Genomic DNA, 23,608 nt, shown 5'->3' with positions numbered 1-23,608 from the left:
TATTGTAGTTTCGAATTCCTACAGATGTCGCCAAATGAGTATTTTAAGAAAGACTTAAAAACTTTAGACAACGCCGAATTGTTTATTCGTATACGATATCTAAATTACATCGGATAGCATTGTCACTATTGAGAATGTGTATCACGCTATATTACTAACATAAGCCATTTAAGAGTCTATGATATGAATGGCGATAAAATCGGACTTTAAAATTTTGGTAGAGCCAGGACCATAACAGCAGAGTAAAAATCAAGGAAAAGTTTGTCTTATTGAGAGAAACGTGAATAGATTCTGAAATGTTAATTACTTCCACACATTTTTTCATTTCATTTACTTTGAACAAAAAAAAAAATAATAACAAAAACATATCGTTTAAATTGATAACACTTCATGTCAGCTACATTGTATTTCGCATTAACTAAATATTTGTATGCATCGTTAGAAGGGAACTCATTCACATACGACTCAAACCGATTTGTTTGATTCTCTATATTCATGCAGACATTAAGAACTTGTAATTCCGATGGTTTTAAAAACGACTGCACATCTCGCATAGTATTTCAGAAATATTTTGATTGTCTACTGATTAATAAGCGCGCGTTTTTTTTATATATTCTCGCATCTTTGCTGACAGTGCTATTTGTTTTTGCGGTTTTGTTTATAAATTTTGAGACATCCACTAAGTACATTTGCAATAAAAATATATTGTCTTTCCATTAAAACAAACATTGTAAAAATATAAACAAACTCACACAACGAAAAGAAAGTGTAAAGAAATAAATTCCAAACATTTGCGAACTAAGAAATGTGAGTATAAAGAAAAAAAGTTCGTTTGGTTTGAATGCTGGAAAACCTTTTTTCTGTGCTTGAAGTAAAATTTGACTTTGTAATTTTCGATGTGCCAATTGTTTTCTAACTACATATGTGACATGCCAGTTGGACTTTTTTGCAAATGCGGAGAAAATAATTTTGGTGAATGTAGAAACGTGGAAAATACCAAAATCTGTGCTGGCTAGTCGTTTTTTATATTAAAAAAAACAAACAAACGAAAAATCGCTGTTAATACCGATATAAACCTCTAAAGAAATTATTGCTGGTATGGGTATGCTAAAAAATTATTCCAATAGTTTCATACGGGGTTTGATTTCTTTTAAATAGCTGTTCTAAGGCAAGGCGTGACTGACTTAAAAAAAAAAAAAAAAAAACCAAGAGTAAAGTAACGAGTTGTGCCAAATTTGTTATATGTCGATCAGTGTCTTAATATAGGCCCCATATATAACCGATCTCCCATTTTGCAGCTCTAGCGAAATTTCTGCTACTCATAAGGAAATTTCGTGAAGGCGGCATTATCGACTTTTAATCCCGTAATAAATACAACAGGCATTCATTTGTATGCCCACATCTTCATAACAGGCTTAAGAAACAAATGGCAAAACTGTCTAATAGCATGGAAGAATTGCTCACCGTTCCATAATGGTACTATGTTCGGTTTTCGAACCGAAAAGTAGCTTTCTCCATGATAACTTTTCATTTCATTTCATCAATAAATTTTAAGAGATACAATTTTAAACAATAAATGCTTTAAAATTTTTGCATCCAACGTTTGACAAGATTGGACAAAAAATTGGGGTCTCAAAAACCGACACCGGTTAATCGATTAACCGGTTTCAATTACTCTAGCCGAAACCGGTTTATCGCGATTACCGGATGTTTACCATCGGTTAACAGGTTTTATGTATTTCAATGAAACTTCAATATACTTTGTTATAGATTTCTTCCAGAAGTCTGTCTTTTTGTAGAGAGGTACTGAAGATTTGAAACAACTGACGGAAAATTGGTGCAAAATTGCCATTGACGAACCTATCACTGGACTGATACCGGTGCTCTAGTTTGTCGCAAATTTTAAATATTAGTACTGACCTTAAACTGAAAACTGATTTTTCAAAAAAATCGGTTATTTGGACACCGTAATAAAAATAAAATTGTCGTCATATATATACTTGCACTTTTAATTTATGGTGTTTTCTTTTCTGAAAAAAGTGTTTTGTCTTCATTTTGTCTGTACAGAGTGCGCATTTTTTAAATGTTGCCAGGAAACAGGGCAATCGCAGCAATCTCGTTTGTCGGCAGCGCTGAAAATGCCCGCAATTTGCCTTTATACGTGGCACTATTTCCACAAGCCTTTCCCCACTTTTGCCTGTTTTTTTAAGAAAAGAACCTAAAAAGTAAATTTTCCTGGCCAAATGCGAAAAAGTGCGAATTTTTTACAAGAAAAGAAAACGTTATTAGAGTTTTGGTAAAAAATCGGAGCATAGTACCCACGGGAACATAAGCCGGCAAGAAGTTTTGGAATTACTCCGGCGTAATTGCAACCAATGACTGGTAGAATTATCTCGTTGTTGTCGGCGATAAGCTTTTCATTCCTAAAGGTGGGTACTAAGTTCGAGTTTAAGGTGAGTACTATGTTCGGTTTTTTCACCAAACCACTTAATTAAATGTACAAAAATATTTATGAAGACTATTATATTTTTATCAAGTCTTATCAAATAATGGATGGAAAAGATCCAATGAATTGATTGATAAAAATGATTATCATATCATATTTCTAAATTAATTAATTAAGAAAAGTAACCGTGAAAAAGGCTGGTTTTCAGCTTGAAAACTGAACATAGTACTCAGCTTTAGTCGATAAAATCGAAACTAAATGTGCAAAAACAGACTAAAATTATATGTTTTTGTTGCAAATTTTATTAAAAATTAATGGAGGAATGATCCAATACAAAAATTGAAAATGTTTTTTTTTTTTTTTGTGAAATTATTTATGAAAGAAAAGTAACCGTGAAAATGGTCAATTTAGTGCGAAAATGCTAACTTAACTAACTGGCCTTAGGGAGCCACCGTGGTGCAATGGTTAGCATGCCCGCGTTGCATACACAAGGTCGTGGGTTCGATTCCTGCTTCGACCGAACACCAAAAAGTTTTTCAGCGGTGGATTATCCCACCTCAGTAATGCCGGGGACATTTCTGAGTGTTACAAAGCTTCTCTATGTGGTTTTACTGCAATGTGGAACGCCGTTCGGACTCGGCTATAAAAAGGAGGTCCCTTGTCATTGAGCTTAACATGGAATCGGGCAGCACTCAGTGATAAGAGAGTAGTTCACCAATGTGGTATCACAATGGACTGAATAGTCTAAGTGAGCCTGATACATCGGGCTGCCACCTAACCTAACCTAACTAACTGGCCTTAAAGCAGGAAAATCCGTTCACTCGGGTGCGAAGGATTTCCGACCAATCAGCATATCCCCAATCCTTCTCAAGACTCTGAAGAGGGCTGATAGACATTTATTTTATGGATAGAGGGCTGGCAGATATTTATCTTAGGAGCCACCTTGGTGCAATGGTTAGAATGCCCGCTTTGCATACACCGAACACCAAAAAGGTTTTCAGCGGTGGATTATCCCACCTCAGTAATGCTGGGGACATTTCTGAGTGTTTCAAAGCTTCTCTATGTGGTTTTACTGCAATGTGGAACGCCGTTCGGACTCGGCTGTAAAAAGGAGGTCATTGAGCTTAACATGGAATCGGGCAGCACTCAGTGATAAGAGAGCTGTCACCTAACCTAGGCATAACAGTGATAAGAGAGCTGTCACCTAATCTAGGAGCCACCGTGGTGCAATGGTTAGCATGCCCGCCTTGCATACACAAGGTCGTGGGTTCGATTCCTGCTTCGACCGAACACCAAAAAAGTTTTCCAGCGGTGGATTATCCCACCTCAGTAATGCTGGTGACATTTCTGAGGGTTTCAAAGCTTCTCTAAGTGGTTTCACTGCAAGGTGGAACGCCGTTCGGACTCGGCTATAAAAAGGAGGTCATTGAGCTTAACATGGAATCGGGCAGCACTCAGTGATAAGAGAGAAGTTCACCAATGTGGTATCACAATGGACTGAATAGTCTAAGTGAGCCTGATGCATCGGGCTGCCACCTAACCTAACCTAGGCATAGCAACGATTCAAGATTGCTCTCGAGGCGAAAAAATACATGCCTAGTAGGCATGTATATTGTCGTTTTGAGAGCCTACTCGATGGGTAGGTCTACTAAGACTGCATGGCATAAACTAGTCAGCTTTATAGAAAGCTCACTATTTGACAATGAATGCACAATTGTAGCTTTTCCTGGCATCGAAGGTGCATTCAATAACGTCCATCAGTGTTCATAGTAAATTCACTGCCAAATTGGAATACCATATTGATCAAGGAATAATGAGGCTTCTAACAAAAAGACTTATTCTCGAGGAGAAGTTCTATCACCTTTTCTTTGGAATGTTGCTATAAATAAACTCCTCCGAATGACTGGGAAATGGCCGAAGGAGAATGGTAGTGTTGTAAATCCTCCAAAGACTCCTTCAGTGGTATTCAAATTCTCTTTGACTAGTTAGAAAACTACGTTGGGTTATATTGGACTGAATTTGGGCATGTACTGGGTAATAAGGAAATAATGGAGACTAATATTTAGCATGCTCGCGTTGCATACAAAGGGTCCTGGGTTCAATCCCAATTTCGACCAAACACACAAAACATATTTCAGGGGAAATATTGGTGACATTTCTGATGGTTTCAAATCTTTTCTAAGTAGTGGCATCGTAATGTTAACGCTGTTTGGACTTGGCTATAAAAAGGAGTTCCCTTGTCATTAAGCCAAACATCTCTAAGTGTCACGAGAAAAGTTCAACACTGTGGTATCACAATGGACTGAAGAATAAGTGAGCCAGAAATAGCGCCCTCCAGAATATAAGTTTATCAGGACGACATATCCCTGATATTGGCCACACTATATTGGCTGGTGGCCGGCACTTCTTTCTAAAAGCTCTTGAGATACACAAATACGAATGGCGTTTTTGTGTATCTCAGGCAATTTTAGTAGGATAGGAACAGATTCCCTTAATGACATGTTGAATCAATTGCCTTTAGACAGTTAGAGGCAACAATAGCTGTACGGTTGCGGAAGCTATCGCTGTGGTCGTATAGCACGGTCACAGTTCGCTTCTCAAAATAATGTCAGATGTGCCAAACGCAGTGGATTACATTCTGGCGAAACCCCTTTTGCGACAATAAATGTGAGAGAATAAAAGTTATATATATTTCTATACCGATGGCTCCAAATTGAATGGACAAGAGGGTTTTGGGGTGTACTCAAAAGATCTGGAACTTAAAATCGCGAAAATATCACTTTACTGTTTTTCCATTCCATTTCTACACGACCCAAGTACCGCCTTTAGTATAGTAAAATTTCTGTTTTCTATCCAGAAATCTTTGTTATTCCATTAACACATTTTGGGCTATTAATCTAAAAAGCATCGGTGAGGCGAACATTTATTTTCACCGAATTGAAAACGTATGGTTTAATTAATTTCGATGCAAAACATCGGGCTTTATATTAAATGTTCCCATTCAATTGCAATGTTCCAGACAATATATTGCCGAAGGGGAATACAATTTTAAAGTTCAAAATTCATTAAACTGGTTTATAGAGTCAGATCAAACCGGTTTCACAAACTGGATTACTGATTACGAGTTGTAATAAATAAAACCTCATCTGACAATTAAAAAAATATGCACGTTCGTACATATCACTACTTTGTCTGACTTTATATTTAATAATCGATGATGGAGCATAGTGAATTGATTTACACGAGGCTACAGAAAACTTGATCTAGATTCTTGGTCTAGATTGGAGTACACAATAAATAATATAATAAATTTGTAGTATAATAATAAAAAAAAATAATACAGCTCCACAGGAAATTTTCTTTACGAAATGCGTTGTTATACTCCTTGGAACATTATTATTGACTGTACACATTTTGATTCCATAAGAAATATATGGAAAAAGAAGAAATGCACTGAAGAAATATATATGGCACGTAAACGAAATTTCCGCCAAAGGGGCATACCGGGATTTAGCCAAAAGTAAAACAAAGTAATAGAGAGTGTAATCGAAAATAAATTCACGTTTACTTTTTTATACTGTGTTATTTTAAAGGAAGAAAACTTATTGAATTGAAAAATTTGCACCTTTCCTTGCAATTTTTGTTACATTCTGCAAAGAAAAGTCGCTATAGAAACTGCCATCTGGTGTTTTTACAGTGAGAATAACGAAAGGGGAAGCCCTATTCAATAAAATGTACTAACCCCAAATGACCGTTATCAACAATTTCATATAAATATACACGTTTGCATTCGTTCAAGACCGAGTTTAGTAATAATTTTAATATGTTTAATCATTGTTGTGACCGATCGATTTTTATTAAAACGGCAATTAAAATATATAACAAAAGAAAAAGACTGCCTCAAGTGTCGAAGTCGAAGGCTTTTCATAAAGACCGGTTTAAACCAGTTCATAGGAATATGTCTTAAATCTTATCAGCCGATTATGAATAACATTTATTTTTATATTTTGAAAAGATTTATTTGTCTGTTTGTCTATGAACACATACACATATATTAAAATATAGGTGTATGAGCATTATCAATCCATTGAGGTTCTCTTGAAAAACCGACATATTTTGCAAAGTTCCCCTGAGCCGAGAAAGTTGATTAGATGACCCCCCCCCCTCAAATTCATGTCGAATAATGAATCTGGAATTATCTGGAACTTAAAGCAAAAATATTTTATTGTTTTCGTACATTGGACATTTTTCCCATAATTGTTTATATGGAATACTATTTAAATTTATTACAGATCATGGAGGGTCAATACGGTTTGTATATTTTATGGGACAATGGTACATTATCATATATTTTTCTAGAAATTGTCATATTTTGAAAACAAAACTGTATAAATGTCGAAACTGGTGTTGAACCCACGACCCTCTGTATATACGGCAGGCACCATTGTACCAAGTTACAAAACCCGTAAAAACCTATTTGGAAACACTCAAATGGAGAGTCCTACCCCACCCGCCGTATAGTTCAGACATAGCTCCTTCCGATTTCCACTTTTTCCGATCGATGACGCATGACCTGGCTATTAGCATTTTCGTTGGTATCAAGAAACCAAAAAAAAATCGGGTCGATTCACGGATCAAAGACTAAAAAAAGATTCGTTTCTTCTGGGGTATCCGTATTTTGCCAGAAAGATGGGGAAATTAGTTGGACAATACTTGTATTGATCTGTGTGTTAAATTTTTTTTTGGGAAAAATTCATTAGCATTTTCGTTGGTATCAAGAAACCAAAAAAAATCGGGTCGATTCACGGATCAAAGACTAAAAAAAGATTCGTTTCTTCTGGGGTATCCGTATTTTGCCAGAAAGATGAGGAAATTAGTTGGACAATACTTGTATTGATCTGTGTGTTAAATTTTTTTTGGGAAAAATTCTCCAACATTTGAAAAAATTCCCCATTTTTAATTTGCACTTCCAATATTGTACTTATAATAATAATATTAAATTAATATATTCGGTAGCTTTTTAACATATTTAAGGAATGAAATATATAGTGGGTTCGAGAAAATCCATTGAGTATAATTTTAAGTTCAGAAATTGCCAATCGTAATTGACTTATCGACATTTTTTATAGATAGTATGTGATAGGATATTTTTAATTCTTCTTCTGAACTACAAATCAATAATTATTACGGCTTATATAAGGGTGACATAAAGGGTGACGGTCAAAATTTGGTCAATATAAACTTGACGTATTTCTTTCAATTTTGCATTTAAAAAACCTGAACACCCCTCATTTTGAAGGTGTGTGTGTGTGTGTGTAGAATGTTGCTCCTATTTTGATTTTGGAATTCACTCTTCAGTTGTCAAAATGCCGTCCAAGCAAGAAGAGCAGCGTATCCGAGCTACTCGCACGCAAAGCTGGCAAAATCGCTAAAAGTTGCCAAATCAACCGTTACAAATGTAATTAAAGTGTTTGGGGAACGTTTGTCGACAGCCAGGAAGTCTGGATCGGGGGAAAATCGAAAACCGGAAGCCGCTGAGACGACAAAGAGAGATGCCGGTAGTTTCAAGCGAAACCCTAACCTCTCTCTCCGAGATGCCGCAAATAAGCTGGGTGTATCGTCTACAACCGCGCATCGAGCCAAAAAAACGAGCCGGACTATCGACTTACAAGAAGGTAGTGACTCCAAATCGCGATGATAAACAAAATACGACGGCCAAAGCGCGATCCCGGAGACTGTACACGACGATGCTGACGAAGTTTGACTGCGTGGTAATGGACGACGAAACCTACGTCAAAGCCGACTACAAACAGCTTCCGGGACAGGAGTTTTATACGGCAAAAGGAAGGGGAAAGGTAGCAGATATTTTCAAGCACATAAAACTGTCAAAGTTCGCAAAGAAATATCTCGTTTGGCAAGCCATCTGTACCTGTGGCTTGAAAAGCAGCATTTTCATAGCTTCCGTGAAAGAATGTTTGAATAAACGTCTGCTGCCTTTCCTGAAGAAACACGGTTGTTCCGTACTGTTTTGGCCGGATTTAGCATCTTGCCATTACGGTAAAAAGGCCATGGAGTGGTACGCCGCCAACAACGTGCAGGCGGTTCCCAAGGACAAGAACCCTCCCAACACGCCAGAGCTCCGCCCAATTGAGAAATACTGGGCTATTGTCAAGCGGAACCTAAAGAAGACCAAAAAAACTGCTAAGGACGAGCAGCAGTTCAAGGCAAACTGGCTTTCTGCGGCGAAGAAGGTGGACAAGGTGGCTGTACAAAATGTGATGGCAGGTGTCAAGCGTGAGGCCCGGCAATTCGGATTTGGAAAAGCGAAAGCCTAACTGAATATTTTTCCTGAATTTTATACTAATTGAACTTGAAAAAGAAATTTAATTTGATTTTTTAAATAAACGATTTCACCGATATACACGCGTTTTCCCTTGACCAAATTTTGACCGTATCACCCTTTATGGGCAAGCATACATTGCATATGCCCTTGTGTAAATGCCTTGACTTATAAAGCCCGATATGCACCTCATTGAGTGCCAAGAACACAGTTTGACTTTGTATATCTTATGGGAATAAAATGTAAAGAGTCGATAAAAAAATTCCGTGAGGAATGTGGAAATTTCCGCTAGAGGTTGCGACAAGTAGATGTAATAGGTTGGCTGATAAGTCCCCGGTCTAACAAAGAAAAACACATTTTTTTTTGTCAAAATTCACAAATTGACAAAAACACATTTTTTTGTCAAAATTTTATTATTCAACATAGTTCCCTTCAAGAGCGATACAACGATTATAACGACCTTCCAATTTTTTGATACCATTTTGGTAGTACTCCTTCGGTTTTGCCTCAAAATAGGCCCCAGTTTCGGCGATCACCTCTTCATTGCAGCCAATTTTTTTCCCTGCGAGCATCCTTTTGAGGTCTGAAAAAGTCGCTGGGGCCAGATCTGGAGAATACGGGTGGGTGGGGAAGCAATTCGAAGCCCAATTCATGAATTTTTGCCATCGTTCTCAATGATTTGTGGCACGGTGCGTCTTGGTGGAACAACACTTTTTTCTTCTTCATATGGAGCCGTTTTGCCGCGATTTCGACCTTCAAACGCTCCAATAACGCCATATAATAGTCACTGTTGATGGTTTTTCCCTTCTCAAGATAATCGATAAAAATTATTCCATGGGCATCCCAAAAAAAAGAGGCCATTACTTTGCCAGCGGACTTTTGAGTCTTTCCACGCTTCGGAGACGGTTCAGCGGTCGCTGTCCACTCAGCCGACTGTCGATTGGACTCAGGAGTGTAGTGATGGAGCCATGTTTCGTCCATTGTCACATATCGACATAAAAACTCGGGTGTATTACGAGTTAACAGCTGCAAAAACCGTTCAGAATCATAAACACGTTGTTGTTTTTGGTCAAATGTGAGCTCGTGCGGCACCCATTTTGCACAGAGCTTCCGCATATCCAAATATTGATGAATGATATGACCAACACGTTCCTTTGATATCTTTAAGGCCTCTGCTATCTCGATCAACTTCATTTTACGGTCATACAAAATCATTTTGTGGATTTTTTTTTGATGTTTTCGTCGGTAACCACCTCTTTCGGGCATCCACTATGTTCACCGTCCTCCGTGCATACCAATCAATTATTGTTGATTTCTCTGGGGCAGAGTCCGGAAACTCATTATGAAGCCTAGTTTTTGCTTCCACCGTATTTTTCCCTTCAGAAAACAGTATTTTATCAAAACACGAAATTCCTTTTTTCCATTTTTTTCACAATAACAAAAGTTGCTTCACAAAAGATGCTCTATCGCACAAACTAATTGACTTACAGACGAATCATTTGAAGGTTGGTACTATATAAAAATAATATGCATTTAATACTAGCAATGCCATCTATGTGTCACACCGGGGACTTATCAGCCAACCTGTTAATTACTGAAGGCTGGTAGATGTAATATGTTACTACGTTCACAATATGCTCGAAAATAGTCTTTCCATTCAAATCAAAATTTTAAAAAAATGTTTAAGGGGGTTTAAGGGAAACCCCCTTAAACATTATTAAATTAATCGATTTATGACATTGGAAATCTCGTTTTTGTATGAGAAAAGCGATTTTAAATCTCGAAAAGGTGATATTTCGATCACAGTATGAACGCAGCGTAACATACATTGCCCTCGATTGTGTACCGGGTTTATGGCGCACCTCGCATTCTTTGTTTTTTATTTTTATCTTTTGATTATCTGTGAGATAATTGCATATCTCATAGCTGACAATGTTGCACACGCATATCATAAGATATAAAAGTTATAATCCACACAACACAACATTTTATATTTATATGATCATCATATAAAATACACATTGTATTGATGATAATTAACGAGAGCAAATATAGCCGGTGAATAAAAATAGCTATGCATTTCTTGTAGCAAATTTCACTTAATTTTGGGGTCTCCAGCTGAAAAACTGTTTTTTTTTTTTCAATGGTTACTTTCTAAAATCAATTAATTTTAAAAGATGAAACTGTATATAACCAATGCTTTACATTTTCCATCTATCGTCGCGGTGTACACCTCTAGCGATATTTCCTCTCCCCATACAAAATGCACTACATATATTTGCTATTGACAATTCCTTGCGACGTTGTTATCTATTTATGATTACAGTTTTGCTATCTATTTCTTATGGGATAAAAAATGTAAACAATGGATAAAAACTTTAGAGGAATTTTCGGAAGAAAAATAGTCATGCCTTTCTTATAGTTTACAAGCCAAGCTTCACTAGGTGTACGTATAGAGCTTGACACAAGAAAAAAAAAACTATAGTCGATAACAGCTACTCACAAATATTGTTAGTCTATCTCGTTTCCGCGACGATAGTCAGTTTTTTCACGGTTACGTTTTTGAATCAATGAATTAAGAAATATTAAATGTTTCACACTCAATGCCCCGTATATTTTCTATCCATGATTGAACAAGATTCGATATAAATATATTCCACATTATATAAATGTTTACTCTTCTAATTTAGTGTTTTTTTGGTATATAAACGGAACATGGTTACCATTACAAGTACGAAATTTTCTTCAATGCACGAAAATATTATTTTAATATTTTAAGCGAACGTTGCTAATATTGAAATGAAATAGAATATCGTCATGTCTAAAGGCTCCATGCCCAATGCATGTTATTATTTACACCACATCAACAAAATTCACCACACCATCTCTATATGCAATGCAAACACAATGTATAGTACTAGCGGTAAGCGATGAATTTATTTCCGGAAATTAGAAATTTGAATGCATTATGAATAGAATATATAAAAAACAAAAACAAACAAAATTTAAAATGAATCTATAATTTGCCGTTAGCTAGTTTCTTTACAAATAGATTATTGAGTATTGGACTACCGGAAATACAATTGAATATAGTATATGACAATTGAATATATTTAAGCGAAACAGTGTTACCAGGAGATATTTTAGCCTTCTCCCCAAATTTTAAGGAAAATTACCTACATTTTTCTAGTTTTTTTTTTAAGAAAAAAAACAAAAAAATTAGGAATGCAAATAGCTATGAAATGATTTTCCAAATTGTGTGTAGTGAATATAATAGAATATTTAAAATAATTCAAAAAAGTTAAATGAATTTAAAAATATATAAGTAAAAATTCGGTTTATATAAGCAAGAATAAAAAATTATTCACCAAAAGAGTCCAAACATTTCTAAATTTTCTGTTTTTGCAGTTTATAAATTTAATAATTTCATTTAATCAACAGAAGTAATCATTTCACTTGTAGGTGTACAAGACCTTTTCAATGGAAACATTTGAAAAACGTAGCGAAAGTAATACTATTGCATACTTGCTTATACTTTGGAACTTGGGTTCAGTGTTACCATTGGGCAACTTTAGTGGCAAATTTGCATCTTTTTTTTGCTGGTGTCACTTTTTGTTTGTGCCACTGAATGTGATACTTTTTTTTGTGCCACTTTTTCAAAAGTTTAAATTTTATGGGAAGTTAACACTATAAAGAAATGTGTTATTCAGAAAATTGAATATTATGCTACAACGATAAAAAGCTATCGTTCATTATTCTTATTATTCATGAATGGTTATGAGCGTAATGTGAATATGTCGAATTTATTTTGTATAAGACTAATTGTTCCAGTTCGGCAGACTACAATACTGAAACTGAATGCTGGACAAAGGATTACTTTATTATAGAAAAGTTGGAAGAAATATGTCCTACGAAATTCGAGAAAGTAGAAAGAATCCAAAATGCACTGTCGAATATCAACGAGATTTATCTTATTTTTAGTTGATGTTCCCAAAAGCATGAATATCTTAACAAAACATTCCAAAGCGACTCCTCCCAAAATTTAATATATTTAACATAAACTATTCTATTAAAAATATACATACATTTAAAAAAAGAGTTGTATTATATCGACTATTCTTTGTATATTAAAGAAATTACGAAAATCTACATAGGCCACGAAACTAAATCAAACAAATTATTTCAGAAAACATCCCTGAAACTCAAATCATTACAGTTAAAACTAATATTCTAAAATTTTATTCTAAAATTGTGTTAAAATTTTATCACAAATTGACATAAATGACAAAAATTTAATAATAGAAGATTCTTAGATCCGCATTACATAAAACCCAATGATGATATAAATTATTTTGATATCATAAATAAAAATAAATACATAATTAAAAAGCCCAATAATTTTATAAACACATAAAAAAGCTTTATCTCATAGCAGTATTTATTTTTAACGTTTTTTTTTTTTTGTATAAGTTTATAAAAACAATGTGCCACTTTTTAAAAATGTGTGTAACACTTTTTTCAACGTTTGCCATTTTTTGAAAATCCACAACAGTGACGCTGCTCAGTTTGCCTTTGCGTATGCTTTTAAGTCATCCCCGAAGAATTGTTCCACTTTATACGTTAAGCTTAAGACATTGTTTGACCCATAGACCTTATAATACATAGATGATCCACTATTCTCTTTAAAAAAAATGTGTCAGTTCCAAAAATTAATTTTCTGACATTTCGTTTTGATTTTTTCGTAAAGAGTCTGTCCTAAACATTAATTTTCGCGCATTTGCTTTTGTGTTGTTCGTAAAGAGCTACGCTGCTCAAAATTAAATTTCGTATTTTCGCGGTTTTGGTCATATTTTTTTGTTTTAATATGAACTTTTAATATATTAATTTATTTATAAATTCTCTGTTGCATCATAAACGTTCTAATTTTGTGTAAAATTGGCAAACTACAAAAAGTTAAACGAAAGAGATTGTAAGCGTGCTCTTATTTTTCTCGTTTATTCTTAATCTTCGGAACTGCCAAACATAGTTTGACACCCATGGCTCATCTATGTATTATAAGGTCTATGGTTTGACCCTAAAAATACTGAGAAAAAGTTATTTTCCAAATTTTGCGAGAAAACCCCAACCTAGAAACACATCCAACCTGGGGAAGGAATCTAGTGAACATACTCCTTTTGTGGAGTATTCGCTATATTTCGTTAAACCGTTACTCATTTCCGCTTAATGCCACTCTGTGTGTGTGTGAAGCAAATCTTGATTAAATCGCCAACCATTCCGATTGTGTCTTTTTGGCGGTAATTTTGCGAAAGTGTTTGCTTTAGGTGAATTCACAAATTTATAAACAGTCAACAAAAAACAAGCAACCCCTAAACATCGCGCATTTCAAAGTGATTGTCGACTTCTTTTGGAGATCTTCTCGTGTTCCATTTCACAAAGAAATTTGTGTTGTGTGTGGTGTTGTGTCGGCTATCGAAATTTTTCGGTCTTGTGCAAAAAAAGAAACAAACAGATTTTGTCTCAAACATATGTAAAATATTTGAATACACTTTTTTATTATGTAATAATATTTATATACAAATATTAAAATTGAAATCAATTGTGAGTATTCATTTAATAATATATGTTGAAATAATCTAATTCGTTGATAATGGTTTGTGAGTGACTGAAGGTATTCTTCACTATAAACCAGGGGTGGCTATTGTTTACGTTCTGCCAAACTTGCTGTTATCGTCGTTAATCAGATTACAACAACAACAGCAAGCACAACAAAGGGCCGTTTACATGAGATTTTTGTGAACAAAAGAGAGCCAAAATGTTGTGATGATAGTAGTATGATTGTCAAAAAAAAAATCTTCATCGTACAATAGCTTCCGTCCAATATTTGTATCTATGTACGTAGATATGTAAATATATCATATATGGATATAAAATATTTTAAAAGTGAAAAAAAAGTCATACATGTATGTATGTTTGAATGAACGAACGTATTACAGAGTGGTACAATTTATTTATGTGTATTAGGTTGGGTACTTACCTCATTAGCGCCCATAATCAAACACGTTTCGATTTTATGAAGATGATCATGAATTTTTGTTTTGGTATTTCTTGTTTTCCCTACTACTATTGTATAGTCTAATAATATAAATAAAGACAATAAGCGAATGTCTGTGAATTAGTTTTTTTTGGAAAAATGCAGTTTTACAGCAACATTTTGACTCCACTTTTTGGCAGACGAATTATTGAGTTTTTAAAATTAATTTTGCTACACTCAAAACACAAAGTGAACCTTCCAGGGCACTAAAGCAATATAATTTTAGTGTATGGAAATTATTATGTTTTAGTTATAATTTTGCAATATTAGAAAACCTCTGACTCCACTTTTTTGGCAGACGAATTATGGATTTTTTAAAATTTATTTGCTACACTCAAAAACCAAAGTGAACCTTCCAGGGCACTAAAGCAATATAATTTTAGTGTATGGAAATTATTATGTTTTAGTTATAATTTTTCCAATATTATAACGATTACTTGACTTTAATAATTTTATACCATTTAAATGATCTAATTTCCAAAATATTTCCAATTCAAAAGTTTAAAACGTAGTCAATCAAAAAATCACCGGGTACAATTAAATTAAAAAATAAGTTCGGCCATAAGTTCGGCCAGGCCGAATCTTATGTACCCTCCACCATGGATTGCGTAGAAACTTCTACGAAAGACTGTCATCCACAATCGAATTACTTGGGTTGTGGTATCTTAAATCGTTTTCTAAATTGTGAGTTAGTCCATACGTGGTATACATTAGACAAAAAAATGTGTAGGTAAGTCTTCAAATAATTACGGATCGATATGGACTTTTGCACGGTACGTAGGGAGCCAGAATTGACATATGGGGGTCGCTTATATGGTGGCTATATACAATTAGTGATATGGATCTGAGGGCTATATATAACTATAAACCGATATGGACCTAGCTAGGCATGGTTGTTAACGGCCATATACTAGCACAATGTACCAAATTTCAACTGACTCGGATGAAATTTGCTCCTCCAAGAGGCTCCAAAACCAAATCTCGGGATCGGTTTATATGGGGGCTATATGTGATTATGGACTGATATGGACCACTTTTGGCATGGTTGTTAAATATCATATACTATACACGTACAAAATTTCAACCAGATCGGATAAATTTTGCTTCTCCAAAAGGCACCGGAGGTCAAATCTGGGGATCGGTTTATATGGGTGCTATATATAATTATGGACTGATATGAACCAATTCCTGCATGGTTATTGGATACCATATACTAACATCACATACCAAATTTCAACCGAATCGGATGAATTTTGCTCTTCCAAGAGGCTCCGGAGGTCAAATCTGGGGATCGGTTTATATGGGGGCTATATATAATTATGGACCGATGTGGACCAATTTTTGCATGGTTGTTAGAGACCATATACTAACACCATGTACCAAATTCCAGCCGGATCGGATGAAATTTGCTTCTCTTAGAGGCCTCGCAAGCCAAATCGGGGGATCGGTTTATATGAAGGCTATATATAATTATGGACCGATGTGGACCACTTTTTGCGTGGTTGTTAGAGACCATATACTAACACCATGTACCAAATTTCAGCCGGATCGGATGAAATTTGCTTCACTTAGAGGCCTCGCAAGCCAAATCGGGGGATCGGTTTATATGGGGGCTATATATAATTATGGACCGATGTGGACCAATTTTTGCATGGTTGTTAGAGACCATAGACTAACACCATGTACCAAATTTCAGCCGGATCGGATGAAATTTGCTTCTCTTAGAGGCCTCGCAAGCCAAATCGGGGGATCGGTTTATATGGGGGCTATATATAATTATGGACCGATGTGAACCAATTTTTGCATGGTTGTTAGAGACCATATACTTACACCATGTACCAAATTTCAGCCGGATCGGATGGAATTTGCTTCTCTTAGAGGCCTCGCAAGCCAAATTTGGGGGTCCGTTTATATGGGGGCTATACGTAAAAGTGGACCGATATGGCCCATTTGCAATACCATCCGACCTACATCAATAACAACTACTTATGCCAAGTTTCAAGTCGATAGCTTGTTTCGTTCGGAAGTTAGCGTGATTTCAACAGACGGACGGACGGACGGACGGACATGCTCAGATCGACTCAGAATTACACCACGTCCCAGAATATATATACTTTATGGGGTCTTAGAGCAATATTTCGAAGTGTTACAAACGGAATGACAAAGTTAATATACCCCCCATCCTATGGTATAAAAAATGATTGAAAGTGTTTATACCCTCCACCATACGATAGGGGTATATTAACTTTGTCATTCCGTTTGTAATACATCGAAATATTGCTCTAAGACCCCATAAAGTATATATATTCTGGATCGTGGTGAAATTCTGAGTTGATCTAAGCATGTCCGTCCGTTCATCTTTTGAAATCACGCAACGAAACAAGCACAAGTAGTTGTTATTGATGTAGGTCGGATGGTATTGCAAATGGGCCATATCGGACCACTTTTACGTATAGCCCCCATATAAACCGACGCTCAGATTTGGCTTGCGGAGCCTCTTGGAGGAGCAAAATTCATCCGATCCGATTGAAATTTTGTACATGGTGTTAGTATATGGTCTGTAACAACCATGCAAAAATTGGTCCACATCGGTCCATAATTATATATAGCCTCCATATAAACCGATCCCCAGATTTGGCTAGCGGAGCCTCTAAGAGTAGCAAATTTCATCCGATCCGGCTGAAATTAGGTACATGGTGTTAGTATATGGTCTCCAATAACCATGCAAAAAATTGGTCCACATCGGTCCATAATTACATATAGCCCCATATAAACCGATCTCCAGATTTGACCTCCGGAGTCTCGTGGATGAGCAAAATTCATCCGATTTGGTTGAAATTGGGTACATGGTGTTAGTATATGGTCTCTAATAACCATGCAAAAATTGGTCCACATCGGTCGATAATTACATATAGCCCCGTATAAACCGATCCCCAGATTTGACCTCCGGAGTCTCGTGGATGAGCAAAATTCATCCGATTCGGTTGAAATTTGGTACGTGGTGTTAGTATATGGTCTCTAGGTTAGGTTAGGTTATGTGACAGCCCGATGTATCAGGCTCACTTAGACTATTCAGTCCATTGTGATACCACAGTGGTGAACTTCTCTCTTATCACTGAGTGCTGACCGATTCCATGTTAAGCTCAATGACAAGGGACCTCCTTTTTATAGCCGAGTCCGAACGGCGTTCCACATTCCAGTGAAACCACTTAGAGAAGCTTTGAAACCCTCAGAAATGTCACCAGCATTACTGAGGTGAAGAACTTTTTGGTGGTCGGTCGTAGCAGGAATCGAACACACGACATTGTGTATGTAAGGCGGGCATGCTAACCATTGTACCACGGTGGCTCCCATATGGTCTCTAACAACCATGCAGGAATTGGTCCATATCGGTCCATAATTATATGTAGCCCCCAAATAAACCGATCCCCAGATTTGACCTCCGGAGTCCCTTGGAAGAGCAAAATTCACCCGATCCGGTTGAAATTTTGGTGTTAGTATATGGTCTCCAACAACTATGGAAAAATTGGTCCATATCGGTCTATAGTTATATATAGCCGATCCCCAAAAATAATCTACCAAAATTTTATTTCTATAGATTTTTTTTTTCAAAATTTGATGACTATAGAAAATGTGTTTTGTTACTATAAAAATTTTAGTCAAAATTTTAGTACTATACAAAATTTTTTAAAGATTTTATTTCTATAGAAAATTTTGTCAAAATTTTATTTCTATAGAAAATTTTGTCAAAATTTTATTTCTATAGAAAATTTTGTCAAAATTTTATTTCTATACAAAATCGGCCTTTTTTGATTAATATATACCCCGTATGGACTAACTTACAATTGAGAAAACGGTGTTAAGAAGTTTGAAGATACGTTGCCATCGGCAAGTGTTACCGCAACACAAGTAATTCGATTGTGGATGACAGTCTTTAGTAAAAGTTTCTATGCAATCCATGGTGGAGGGTACATAAGATTCGGCCTGGCCGAATTTACTGCCGTATATACTTGTTAATTAATATATTATCTCCATTAATATTTTAATTAAAACAATATATTTCCAATTGCAAAATATAATTGAAAACTTTGTCCTGAAAAAATTAGAAAAAATAAGAAATTTTCTTAAACAACCTAAAAAAAATTATTATTTTTAAAAAATGTTCTTCAATTTGACAAATGCTTTTAACTTATTTGTACCCTGTTGTAATTTGTAAAATATTTTAGCTAAAATTGTCTAAACTAAACCTACATTTTCTTTCATTGTATGTTCACTTTTGTTTTGGCTGTAACTACAATATCTTATCCATACTTTATGTCAGATAAGTGTTAGCTAAATAAAATTTTTACATTTTATTTTGGAATTTAACTGTGCTTTTTGTCAAAAATTTTTAAATTATTTATTGTCGCCTTGAAGTAACCTTATCATTGAACATAAAATAGAATCGAGCAATTCAAACTTAAGTTAAAGTCTATACGATACACAGAAAAAAATTTCACAAAAATTTTTCCAATTAAAGTCTCAATTGAGTTTTAAAAAATATTCAATTGAAAATTTAATTGATTCAACAAATTTTTTAATTGAAACAAATATCAATCACAAAAATTAATAATATCAATAATTCAATTAATTTTTTAATTTATACTATCATTTCTGTGATTGAAAACATTTCAATTAAAAAATTAATTGGATCAATTAATTTTGTGATTGAATCAGAAAACAGTTTTTTTCGTGTGTACTATGGCAAAATTTTTGAATACTTATTTAAACTGCATTTAAAGAAAATAAATAATATCATATTATTTGAAAGGCACTTAAACTCGATGAATTAAATGGTGGGTTTTTTTTTGTTGTAAATTAAAAAAAAATGCAAACGATAATTTATTTTTTTTTTAATTTAATGCATGTTTTATAACAAAAAATTGAAAATTAAATAATAATGTGTCACAAATTCAAAAAATCCAATGCTTGATTTACATTCGCAACAAAGAATTATTAGGACCCTCTTTCTAAAATGTATTTATTTATTTATTTATAATATTTATAACCATAATAAATTATGAATATAAATAATGGCAGAAGGTAGGGTACTAACTACAAAGGTTTTCGACCCAGCTCTTTCTAAAAAATAGTAAACAAATTAGATGCAAAATTCCTCTATAATATTTTGATTCATTGGACCATGATGGATTAAATTTTTTAAAACACGAAAATGTTTTAAAACACGAAAATGCTTTTATTTTTTAAACAGATAAAATCTGCTGAAAAAAACTAAATTTTTTGGCTGTTATTACTGACTTTTTCTTTTGAGTGTATATTATGAGGCATTTTTATATTGATACCACCACGGATAAAAATCTCATTGCAATTATATGCTTAAATGCATTGCTTCAGTATTTTAAGGGGATTAACCCTCTAATGCCCAAGCCCGCCTTTAGGCGGTCTTCATTTAATAAGGAAGCTTTTAGTAAAACACACCTTAAGACAACAAAAATGGGCAAAATAAAAAGAAAACTTGTTTGAAACTATTCAAGAGGCTTTGCAGCATATGCTGAATTTTACGGTATACATTTTTCTTGTTTAGTTCTCATGCTTTTGTGTCGTTAACATTGAAAATTTAATCAGCTGGCAACAAAATTGCGGCATTAGAGGGTTAATTTGTTTTTTGATTTTATTATAAATAAATAAAAACTATAACTAATTGAGGTTAAATATGCATTGACGTTATCGATTGTCTATTAATTAACTGTGTCTATTATACCCAAAAATTACACAGGCCGATTTGGCTATTAAAATTACAATGTGAGAAATGGTTTTGTATACTTTATTTATTTTAATACCGTGGACAATAACCCCAATTTTTTATAAGTATATTAATGTATTTAATCCATTAAATGTCAGTACATTTGCAAACCTATTGTGAATTCATTAATGCTATATTTTTTAGGAAAAATTTCTCTTTGTATTTTTTCTTGTGACCGATTTTATCAGTGTTGAAATAAGCCGTTAATAAATCAGATTAAAAAAAGATTTGTTAAGGCGATATCATCATACCTTTTGCAATAAAACAGAAAGTACTGTAACGGATAAATAAATCATATTTTCGTAACTGTCTGTCAGAAAACAAAAACAATCAGTGGCACTCATGAGAAGTTTAATTTTTTTTAATTACGCATTGTCTATGTATTTAAAATTAATATAGAGGGTCGTATTCAAATGTAGACCCTTTGAAGTCCACATTTTAAGCTAATTCTAAACTATTATTATATCTATTACAAACCGTATAAACAGGAAACAACTCAGCTAATAATAACAAACACCGACTATTGCACAGTGGTTCCCAATCGCTTTTTTTGGAAATAATTTTGCAACTTTTTAATGGATAGATACCATTTTGGTTATGGCCTTACAATTTATTTTTTTCATAGTGGAAGAAAGGGGTGTCAGTATTTTGGGCCTAGAAAGACCATTTTTGGGACCAGCTCTTGTTTTTTTCCTTATTTGCACTCTACACAAAATTCTACGCATTTGTACTGAAAATTGTACTTTGTACACGTTCACAAAAAATCGCTTCTGTAACATATACTCCCAAACATATTTTGCTTCAAGCATATACATTTTTGGGTATTGCCCAAACATTTATATGTTTGATCTCTTCCAATATATAATATGTTTGAAAGCATATTGGTCTAAACAATATATGTTTGGGTAGCCTAAGTTCCAAACATTTTGTATTTTTGCATCCAAATTCAATAATGTTGTCTTCCAAAACAACAATATGTTATTATATGAACATATAATATGTTTGGAAGCATTTTGCACCCAAAATTATTATATGCTTAAAAAAAAATTCTCAAAATTTTATTTATTTATTTATATATTTACAATCATAATGAATTATGAAAATAAACAGGTAATATAGGTGCTGACAACATAGGTTTTCGACCTGAATGCTCAAAATTTTGTTTCTGCCCAATTGTATATTCCCCCACATCTTTCGCACTTCCACGAGATTTTTTAGTTCTTAGCACCTTTTTCTGTAATACAAACATTGTAGAAGAAATTATTCAATTGTATGATTTTTTTATTTTAATTTTACCTTTTGCCGGACGGGGATTCGAACAGCGGACCACACAGTTTGTAAGGATCAAAGAAGTAGCTGATCAATTGCCCAAGGAAAAATAAAATGTTAATTTTGTAATAACAAGCAACAACCACCAACTTAATTCAATATCGCTCCCTGTTAAATAGCGCTCCAAGCTACTAAACACATATATGTTTATAGGCTATTTCTAAATTAATATATGTTTGCATCCAAGCATATTATATTTACAAACATTTTATGTCCCAAACATAATATGTTCTAACATATTAACATATATGTCCCAAACATGTTATGCTAGTTTATGAACATTATATGCTTGCACTCAAAAATATTGTGTTTAAAAATTTGTGTTCCAAACATATAATGTTTATAGCCAAACATATGAAAAACAGTCTTTTTCAACCGTGTAGGCTCCACAATTTGGAATTTCAAAAAATACCGAATTTTTACCAATTCTATCTGCATTCTTTCTGTCATTTTTTTCTAGACTTCCCTAATATTTTTACTTAATTAGTGTATCTTACAGAACTTTATATATGAGTTCTTCTCACCCCAAAATTGGCAATTTTTAAAAAGAATTTTGTTTTATATTATAAAAGATCTGCTTTCCGAAAAACCCCACATGTCCCCTCACTAATTGTAAAAGGTTTCAACATCTGCATTGTGAAAAATGTGAAGCAAATCAAAGTAAACCTAGGGGCCACATAAGTGCAGTAATACCGCATATTGTAAGTATCTTATATGGTCCCAGAAGGCAGAGTTTTACCCAACGCCTATAGACCCACAAACTTGTAAACTTAGCGCAAAACACATCAGCTTTCACACAAAAGAAAACATTATGTTGATATCCTTATCCATTCAAAAGCAGCAGACGAATTTCTGCTACTTTAAAAGCTTGTTTTTTATTACAGCAACACTTTTTAGCAGACTTACTGCTAAAACGTCTCTCGTTTGCTGAAAATCACTCACTATTACCAGAAATAAAATTTTTATAGAATTTTCTATAGAAATAAAGTTGTGACAAAATTTTCTATAGAAATAAAATTTTGACAAAATTTTCTTTAGAAATAAAATTTTGAAAAAATTTTCTTTAGAAATAAAATTTTGACAAAATTTTCTATAGAAATAAAATTTTTACAGAATTTTCTACAGAAATAAAGTTTTGACAAAATTTTCTGTAGAAATAAAATTTTGACAAAATTTTCTATAGAAATAAAATTTTGACAAAATTTTCTATAGAAATAAAATTTTGACAAAATTTTCTATAGAAATAAAATTTTGACAAAATTTTCTATAGAAATAAAATTTTGACAAAATTTTCTTTAGAAATAAAATGTTGACAAAATTTTCTTTAGAAATGACAATTTTCTATAGAAATAAAATTTTGACAAAATTTTCTATAGAAATGAAATTATGACAAAATTTTCTATAGAAATAATATTTTGACAAAATTTTCTATAGAAATAAAATTTTGTATAGAAATAAAATTTTGACAAAAGTTTCTATAGAAATAAAATGTTAACAAAATGTTCTACAAAAATAAAATTGTGACAAAATGTTCTATAAAAATAAAATTTTGACACAATTTTCTATCGAAAAAAATTGACAATATTTCTATAGAAATAA

General features: G+C 33.7%; 1 protein-coding gene across 3 annotated transcripts in view; it reads left to right on the top strand.

The window, feature by feature from the left end:
* The first annotated feature begins 594 nt into the window (after nt 1–594).
* LOC142238215 (uncharacterized) overlaps nt 595–23,608 on the top strand; it is a 36,708-nt gene continuing 13,694 nt past the window's right edge. For 2 of the 3 annotated variants that reach the window (XM_075309799.1, XM_075309797.1), the window contains exon 1: nt 14,137–14,384. The gene's annotated coding sequence lies outside the window, so the exon portion shown is untranslated. Of the gene's footprint in view, nt 808–14,136; nt 14,385–23,608 lie in introns of those variants that run through there. The other variant, XM_075309798.1, reaches the window with a different exon arrangement.

This window comes from Haematobia irritans, chromosome 5, assembly GCF_050003625.1.
Source record: "Haematobia irritans isolate KBUSLIRL chromosome 5, ASM5000362v1, whole genome shotgun sequence".
NCBI classification, from domain to species: Eukaryota; Metazoa; Arthropoda; class Insecta; order Diptera; family Muscidae; genus Haematobia; species Haematobia irritans.
Note: the sequence above shows the minus strand (reverse complement) of the source record. Positions and strands in the feature narration are given on the sequence as shown.